The following is a 9,293-nucleotide window of genomic DNA, read 5'->3' as shown; positions in this document are numbered from 1 at the left end:
CATAATTTTAAAAATAAGGCTGTTTAACAGCTGTGTTTACACACACGAATAAAAAACTTCAGAATAAAGTTACTGTAAAGTGTCTCTTGGTCCCTGTATCACATGAAACAAACAGTCAATCATTTTATAACAGTTTACTGATTTATTTTTTTAAATATGTCAAACCTGATTGTTTACATTTGCATCACGTCTTGTTCCCTGAAGCTCATACCTCGTGTGCTGAAATAAAACCTTGTCTCAGCAGTCCACTTAGTCAAACCAGTTTAACCAGAAAACACACCTGCCCTGTTCATCTGGCTGAAACTGACACCCTTTTTTGTTCAGAACAGCGCGAGTGTGTGTGACAGTGAAGGTGTGTTACAAGCTCTCCTCTAAGTAAAGTCTACTCCACAAAGAGGAAAGATTTTAGCCGACAGAGAGGTGACTCTGAAGCAAAGGGTAAGACCATTACTCGTTTTTTTTCTTCTCTTAATGGCTGCCTCTCACTTCCGTTCCAAGTCGCTTTCATGCGGCCGACGAGCCTGATGGAATTTCATTACTTATGATTGAAAACCAATAGAGTTTTGAAAGCAGAATGAGATGGAAAGGTGCACCCAAAAATGCCGGTTGTACCTTCCAGATGCCAGCAATCTAATTTACTGTCAGAGGTAATAAATGAGGAGCTACAGGATGGCATAGATAAGATGTTATTTCACCATCAGGGTTATCACTTAATATCTGATAATGTCTGCAGGGAGCAATTGTATCCGCCACTTAAAACAGGAGGGGCTTAGCTCCTGGCAGAAGAAATGATCATAGCGGTGGAAGAATTGTTAATCTGTCAAATCAATGCGACTTCACTCAATAAAGCGCTCATAAAGGGACTTAAGTTTAGACCGCGGTGTTAATGATTCACTTTGGTGGGAAATGATTTCCCTTTAATGAAACCGAGCAATATGCTCTTTGCTCCATTGTTTAAAATGACTGATAGATATTTGGATTTATTTGAGGGAATACATCTTTATCACTATGCTTAAGTCTGTCTGGTAAAATTGATTTCTTGGTCTGTGGCTGGCTTAATTTTTTCTACCACGCTATTCGCTATAACAGTTACACCATTACCAAACAACTACCGACATGTTTTAATTTTTACTACAACAACTACATCCTTCGTGTGTCAGGTAAAATCGCTGTCTTAAACTAATTATTTAACCAGAGGATTACCAGTTCCAGTGAACTGGAGTTAGCAGCATTATTCGTTAGCATTATTATTCGTTAGCATCACACACGTAAGATTAAATTGCTGAATTATTTTTTTTTACTGGTGTCAGTTACTGATCTGTGTTTGATTGTGGTTGGTTTTAAAAAGAGGGAGACCTCTATGGATGTTTTGGCTACAGAAAAAAAAAGCTTGTGAGTTCTAACAAGAAGGGGGAATTCTGACCTAAATACAAGCCTCACATGTACAAACATGCTACCAGCAGCTCTGCAAACTCCTCCCAACCTCCTTCGACTCATGAAAGCATGAGAAAAACACAGACAATACACAGCTTTCTAGCAGTTTTAATATTTTAAAACTGTTCAGATATTTTGTGTTTAAGGGGAGACTTCTGCAAGGACCTTTTGGAACCTTGTGAACATAAAACAGTCACCGATCCTGATGTATGCTAGCAGCAGCTCAGCTTGTCCCTCAAAACTCCTGTGTATTCTGAAAGCATCAGCAAAAAACCTGATGTCAACAATGCACTGCTGACCTCCTCAGAAAATCTACATGACCAAAACACAAGCCTAACACATACAAAGAAGCTAGCAATAACTCAGCTGGTCCCTTACTGCTGTTTATGATGAGAACAGCAAAGGAACACTTGTTGTAACATGAAACCGCTCTGTTTTTATTAGTTTTGGTATTTTCAAAGAGGAGAAGACCTCTTTGTTTATTTCAATTGTAGAAATCCTAACCTTAAAACAAGTTTAGCAAGAACAAAACAAGCTAGCAGCCGACTTTAGATCCTATGGAGTTTCCCTCTAGGGCAGCTGTCAATCAAAGCAAACCTGGAAGTAAAACCCTGTTTTTTATCCTATGATAACTAAAGAAAAAGAAACTTTTCAGAAAAAAGAGGCCTTGAACAGAAAACAGTCAAATAATAACTACATATCACCACAGCATACGGATGTGAGAAACATTCGTACCACGTGTATTTATTTTTTAAAGTTTGACTGCAGCCCCATTCAAATGAATGGTGGAGACAGAGTTTTTGACCTATACTGCAGCCAGCCACCAGGGGGGCAGGCGCTTTGGTGGAAGCTTCACTTCCAGCTGAGCGAGCTGCACCCCTGATTATAACTAATTGAAATACCTAGATCTGTTTGTTAAGAGTAGAGACATCGGTCAGTAGTCTTTCATTGTTTATTGGCAAGTTTAGGTGATGCTAAATTACACATAACTACAAGGCTAGCACGCATGAACAAGCTAACAGAAGCTTAGCCAGCACTAGACTACTTTCTTTGCTCAATAAAAGAATTAGGAAACACATATTTTGAATATATATTATTAACGCAACTTTGGTACCTAAAGTTTTAAGCGAGGTTTGCGCAGATTTATGCTAGCAATATCTCAGCTAGTCCCTTACTGCTGTGTATCTTGAGAACAGCAAAGGAACACTTGTTGTAACAAGAAACCGCTCTGTGTTTTTTAATTTTGGTACTTTCAAAAGGAGGAGAAGACCTCTTTAATTATTTAAATTGAAGAAATCCTAACCTTAATACAAGCTTAGCAAGAACAAAACAAGCTAGCATTGCCCAATTAGCCCCTCTTGACTGTAATTGTGTGTGGTTGTTAGGTGGTGCTAAGTTACACCTAACTACAAGGCTAGCACGCACGAACAAGCTAACAGAAGCTTAGTTAGCCAGCCCTGACTCCTTTTTTTGCTCTAGAAGCATTAGGAAACAAATATTTTGAATATAGAATTATTAACCCAACTTTGGTACCTAATTTTATCAAGTTTTAAACAAGGTTAGCTCAGATTTATGCTCTCAAAAACCTTGACAAATTCAGCATAACTGAAATACATGCTAGTGTCTGCAAACAAGCTAGCAGCTAGCTCCCCCCTTTGTCTGCTGTAGAAAATCAAAAATGTATTGTTTTAATGTGGAACTGTTTTTAAATGGAGTCATTTTACATGTTAAATCACTGGGTCAGTTTATTTTTAAGACAAGCTCTGTGACAACCTAGCTCTAATGTTCATGAGGTTCAGCCTGGAGCCAAAGAGATATTAAGAAACTTGTTTTGTAAAGTGTTACAGAATGTCGTGCTGTTGTTCCTGCAGGGTGCTGTGCACAATGACGCAGATATAACACATGTGCACATTATCTATAGTCTAAATAAAGGAAGACTGACACATTGACTTTGACAAACGTATGAATATTTTTGTGTTGCTGCATGTTCTCAGATTTAAAATGTTACGCATGTTTTAGGGAAGTCATTGAAACAGGAATGTTATCTGGGTGGTGGCAAGCATTCCTTAAACTAAAGTAAGACCTAGGTGATTCTATGAGGAAAAAAAACCACACCCAACCCAGAAAGGTTGAATCACAGCACAATGACTAAGCAGGAGCTGCTAAGTGTCACCAAACAAACAAAATCACAGCATCATAACATTAGAGACTGGATGCTGTACTGAGACCTGAATGAGCTGAAGCAGACATACAATACTGGTCATGTTCTTCTCTGTGAACATTGGACTGCCACAATACAGTATTAAAATCCTGCCTTTTTTTCTCCACACAGATCTGATCCATCTGCCCTCAACCCATTACAGTCATCCTGGTTGTTGCCCTAAAAACCGCCAAGCATCATGGCAGTAGGTCACAGTGAGGAGGAGTGGGACGAAAAGCACCCGGACACGATACAGTCCCAGCCTAGGAAAAACGAAGAGGAGACAAAGAGTGAAAGCTCAGAGAGCAAGTGTCCTAAGTGCTGCTTGAAGACGAGGGACTGTATGATGAGCGCCGAGTGTGGACGTTGCCTCCAGATTTCCAGCGTTGTCGCTTTTTGTGGAATGTGTATCCAAATGTTCGTGTGTAAGTATTTGCCAAGCTGGATGAGCCTAGCGTTTGTAAAAGTAGACCCATGTTTGTTCATGTGACTGATCCTGTTTTTGTAAGAGGAGGCAGGGGTAGCCCAATAAGCATTAGCATTACTACATGCCATTAGCCAAGCCTTCTTAGTCAAGTCTAATTTCTTCTTCTGTCATTGGAATGCTGTTTAATTTTGATATCTGGCTAATTATGTTTATTAGCTTCTGAAGATCTCCTCTCGAACAGCATCATTTCCTGCAACTTCACTGAGGGTTTTTTTTCCAGCTTTTTTGCGTAGATCAAATGTTATTCCAAAAACTATGACATGCCACAGTGGAATGGTTAAGGTGTTTGCATTCCAGAATACAATTTCCATTCTGCGGCCTTCAAATGGGGTTCTGTCTGCCCACAGACTCCAGTTTTATTCAAATACATTATGTAGTTATATAACTGATAGCATCTGTAGTAAGAGGAAATTAGCTAACATTAGTGAAAGTGCAGCTTGAGTTACCACCATAGACAGTATAAATAATGGACATGGTACCCGTGATGTCACTCATCTGTTTCTGAGGCGCTGTTTTGAAGCCAATTGTCAGCTGGAGCCATATTTGAAATGCTGAGTTCAACATAACTTCTGTCAAGCTAGTGTGAGGTAAAGAGGCGGGCTTTGAGCCTCCTAGCCAACAGCTACAGTGCTCCTGCCTGTCAATCAAGTCAGCTCCAAAGCTTGATCAGTAAGGCAACTGGACTGGTAGAAAAATTCTTGAAGACATTTCACCTCTCCTCCGAAAGGCTTCTTCAGTTCTGACCAGACTGTGGAAGAGCTAGAACATATAAGCCTCTAACATTCGTGGGTGTGTCCAGGAGTCACAAAGGGGTCCTAAGTAGGGTCGTTAGTCTAGTTCCTGGCAGTTGTTCTCCTATCACCTGACAGTTGTTCAGTACCTCCTGGCAGTCGTCAGCTGTGCCTCTCATTATGGAAAACCTGTAATCTTAATATCTTCAAAACTGGCGTGTTATGAAAAAAATTCAACCCCCTGTACAGTGTGTGCCAATCAAGAAATTAGCTATCCAGACTACACTCGTTTTTTGTACCAGGCTGTAAACATGTTTATTTCTACTGTACAGATCGGCTTTTTTGAATTTGTGTGTATGTGGTTTCTGTTACTTCGGGAGCCAGCCTCAAGTGGACACTCAAACTGCAGTTTTTAACACTTCCGCATTGGCTTCAATTCTCGCGGCTGGAGGTTACTGTTTGGTTACCACTGGAACGCTAACATTCACACCACTTCACCACACGATTTTATGAGTTCCATTTGAAAGCAGCATTTCACAAAGACTTGCTTTTATGTGACTTTATCTTTCTATCCGCTTTTACCTCTAGTTTATTATTATTTTTAGTTTTTATCCAACTAATTAATTTTCTTAAATTATATTTGATTAATTATTATTTAATTTTTTTTTTTTTCATTTATTATTTTAATGTTCCTAATTTATCCTTTTCACTTTTCTAATTTTCCTGATGTGATGTCTTCCTCTTATTCTGAAAACCTCTTTTATTGTCCTTTTAATGCTTTTATTAACTCATCCATTTTTATGTATTTATATTATCTATTTACCCTTGAAAAACCTCTCAGCAATGATTTACTGGTCTATTGTTCCACCACTTCATTCTGTTTAATTTACCTGTATTCTTTTTAACCTCTTGCGTTGCATTTTGTTTTGCATTGTTAAAATTCCTCCTCCCTGTCTTTCTAAATGTTTACTTTGTTATTTGAACAACGCTTAGTTTGTCAAAGCACTTTGTAAACATTTGTTTTTAAAGGTGCTATATAAATAAAGTTACAGAATATAATAATTACTAGTCGACAACTACTTTGAAAACCTCTAACTACTAAGATGCAGTAGCCTTGAAACCCCTGCTCTCTGTTGACCAGTCGCCACTGGAATTCAAGTCATAAGTTCCAAAAGGCATGACTACCATTTTTTTTTTAATGGCAACCTTTATTTCAGCATGTAAAACATTCTCAATGCTTCAACCAAACAACTGTATTTTGCTCATTTTTTTACGATTATTTTGTTTCTTTTGCCAATTCCAGAACCAAAACTTGGATTTCAGGACCTGCTCTCCCCAGCCATGTTGATTTTCTGCACTCCTCCTGCATCATGAAGCATGGCTTTCTTCAGATCTGCACCTCGTCTCCACTTTAGTGTCGTTCCACTGCAATTTATTATAGATAAATATAATCTGTATTTTTTTTTAAACAAAGATAATCAATATGAAGGCATTTAACTGTTTTCTGCACATCTTTGCAAAAGGTGAATTTTAGAGCCAATCTGATCTCTTAAACAGCTACAGTATTTCGTCAGTCTTGATTTATTTTGAATTGTAAAAATACATCAAGGTTTTCTACAATGTAAAATAAATTTATTATTGTAAGAGTAATAAAAAAAAAGCAGTTTCACCTCACTGTGCTTTTCTAAAATATAAGTTAGATAACCGACTGTAGGTACAAAAAAAATGTGTCAAGACTAAAGTGAATACAAACTTTAAAAAAGGCTTTTAGTAACAACTCTGTTACAAGGTTAAAAGTTGACTCAATACCACTATTGATGGACAGTTGTAATTAAATAGAGGGATGCAGCATGATGTAACTTAATGACAGTCTTTCCTTTGAACAGCTTCTTTCAAGGACATTTTAAAGAGTCACTCACTGCAAACACAATAGCAAGTAAACAAAGGGCTTTTCTTTAATGTAATCTTGTAATGTTATAATAGAATGTATGCCTGATTCCTGTTATCCAAATGAAGGACTAATACTTTAAGAGACAAATGCTTAAAACTTTAAATTTAATACATTTGTTCACCTTACAGTCAGTATGAGCAGCAGCAGTGGGTTTTAGATGTCAAGTCTTTCACACAGAACATGTCTCACATGTCGTCCAAAGAGATGGAGTGTGGGTGGACTGCAGGGGTCGAGCCATTGTGGAAAGAAGTCAGAGAGCATGATTGAAGAAAAATCCTGTGCCTGGGAATATGAAAAACTAATTCACACCTGGCTGCTCAAATTACAGTCGCGCTGAGATTTAAGACCGAGTTGGCATCTGTGTTCCCGGTACAGAATGAGGAACAGCAGGTTGGTATAAAAGGTCTCTCTTATAGTTCAGATGCATGCTCATAAAGTATTTTTCAAAAGTAACTTGAATAAGGAAAAGATCACCACTCAAGATACCTGCAAATGGAAACTGGGACATAAAAGAACCATCTGTTACTGAAGTTGCGTTTGCACTGCAAGAACTCTCCCTGGGGACTATGTGCTTTTGAAGGTACTAACTGCAGATCTATGGTCTTAATAAAGTCCCTGGAACTACAGCTATATTTTACACCCAAAAACTTCCTGCTCTGGGGCTCTGCTTTACTACAGAGACTTTAAGGGCCAGGCTTGCAGCACTGGACAAGGTTCAGGTTTCAGACAACCCTTAAGACCGTTTATGGTTCAACCGTCTAGCTAGCGTGATTAAATATTAACATGTATTATATCAATATATTTCATTCAATATTTAACTTCTAGGAGGTCGTGGCTTTCAGTTTCGTCATAATACAGCTTGTATATTTTATATATATACCTTTAGCTCAAGAGTCTAAGAGTATCCACTGCTTTTGAAGGTACTGCATATCTTTGGTCTTGATAAAGTTCCTGGTACTACACCTTTATTTTACACCCAAAAGCTTCCTGCTCTAAAGGGGAATACTTTACAATAGTACAGAGACTTTAAGGGTGGGGCTTGCAGCACTGGACATGGTTCAGGTTTCAGAGAACCGTTAACACAGCATATGGCTTGACCGCCTTGCTAGCGTGATTAAATATTTAACATGTATTATTTCAGTTCATTCAATATTAATATATTTCATTCAGTATTGAACTACTGAAGAAGTAGAGGCATCATAATACAGCTTGTTTGTTACATTTATATACTTTTAGCTCAAGGGACTAAAAGTACCCACTACTTTTGGTGGAAATGCACCTTTTGTCTGATTCTTAGGGAAAAGATGTTAAAATTCCCCTGGATCTCAGTCCAAAGGTACAGTTATATACTGTGCTGATGGTACAGCACTTTCAAGGTGTAAATTATGTCAAAGGACATAATGATGTAAACACCACTTCCCCTCACTGTGTTGTGGTAACACTGGTAAGAGTGTTATGTAAGCATCTGGAACACAACGCATTTTATCTGAAGTGCTGCCAGAAATATAAGTGAAGATAACCCATACAGCAATCATGGCTGAGAATGCCGACAAACTGTTCTTACTTTTAACATCTAAAAAGAAAAAGAATAAAAAAGAAGGTGAGAAGTGTTAAGTGTTACAGGTGCACGACTTGCTTCAATGAAGGAGGACTCTTTCATTGTCCATTGAGTCTCAAGTGTTTCTTCCCTCGGTCATATGACTTGTTAGAAAAATGCAGACAAGAGAATAACTGGAGCACAAAACAGATTATGTGACAGATTCTTATCAGATACAGGTACTGTAACTGAGTCAGGTGAAGGGCAGCTGAGACATTGTTACTTTGCTCATACTGAACCTGCTATTAGCTCCCTATTTATAAACTGAGTTTCTCCATGTTTATGCTTTCTTGTAGTTGAATCTTCAAGATACCAGTTTCTATGACAGATAAGAAGTGAGCTGGCTAGCTACAAGCTAAAAAGGGATATTTTTTCTATATGCATTTGGATTGTGCCATTATGATAGGCCTTAAATCTACACCCTGGACAGGTCGCCAACTAACACAGAGAGACAGACAACCATTCACTAACACACTCACACCTACGGGCAATTTAGAGTGATCAATCAACCTTGTGAGCATGTTTTTGGACTGTGCACGGGGAGAGCAAGCAAACTCCACACAGAAAGGCCCCTGCCCGGCCGGGGATTTGAACTAGGAACCTTCTAGCCGTGAGGCAACAACGCTACCCACAGCACCACCGTACAGCCCTGGATAAAAACAAAAAAGCCTAAATAGTCTTATAAAACAAAGATTTGGTTTGAAGATTTCAAAAAAAAATATCACTCAGTTTTGTTGACTAGCCATCAAAGGTTAAATATTCGTGTAAGCTCTAAAGAAAAGTATGCCCTGAGTTTTGGCTTCATAAAGGCAGCTTTGCCTTTCTTTTCAGAATCATATAATCCGTCACAGATAAGCAAGCAGGAAACTGAGCGCTGAGATGTACAAATGGCT

At 38.4% G+C, this 9,293-nt stretch overlaps 1 long non-coding RNA gene across 5 annotated transcripts; it reads left to right on the top strand.

Annotated features, from left to right (window-relative positions):
* Positions 1-241: 241 nt before the first annotated feature.
* Positions 242-6,460, top strand: LOC117829763. Of its 5 annotated transcripts, none has more exons than XR_004634685.1 (3): positions 242-438; positions 3,767-4,059; positions 6,156-6,460. It is a non-coding gene; the product is annotated as an uncharacterized LOC117829763 (long non-coding RNA). The 5 variants fall into 5 exon arrangements; XR_004634689.1 differs by lacking the exon at positions 242-438 and adding an exon at positions 786-899; XR_004634686.1 differs by lacking the exon at positions 242-438 and adding an exon at positions 918-1,160.
* The last annotated feature ends 2,833 nt before the right edge of the window (positions 6,461-9,293 follow it).

This window comes from Notolabrus celidotus, chromosome 18 (assembly GCF_009762535.1).
Source record: "Notolabrus celidotus isolate fNotCel1 chromosome 18, fNotCel1.pri, whole genome shotgun sequence".
Lineage (NCBI taxonomy): Eukaryota > Metazoa > Chordata > Actinopteri > Labriformes > Labridae > Notolabrus > Notolabrus celidotus.
Note: the sequence above shows the minus strand (reverse complement) of the source record. Positions and strands in the feature narration are given on the sequence as shown.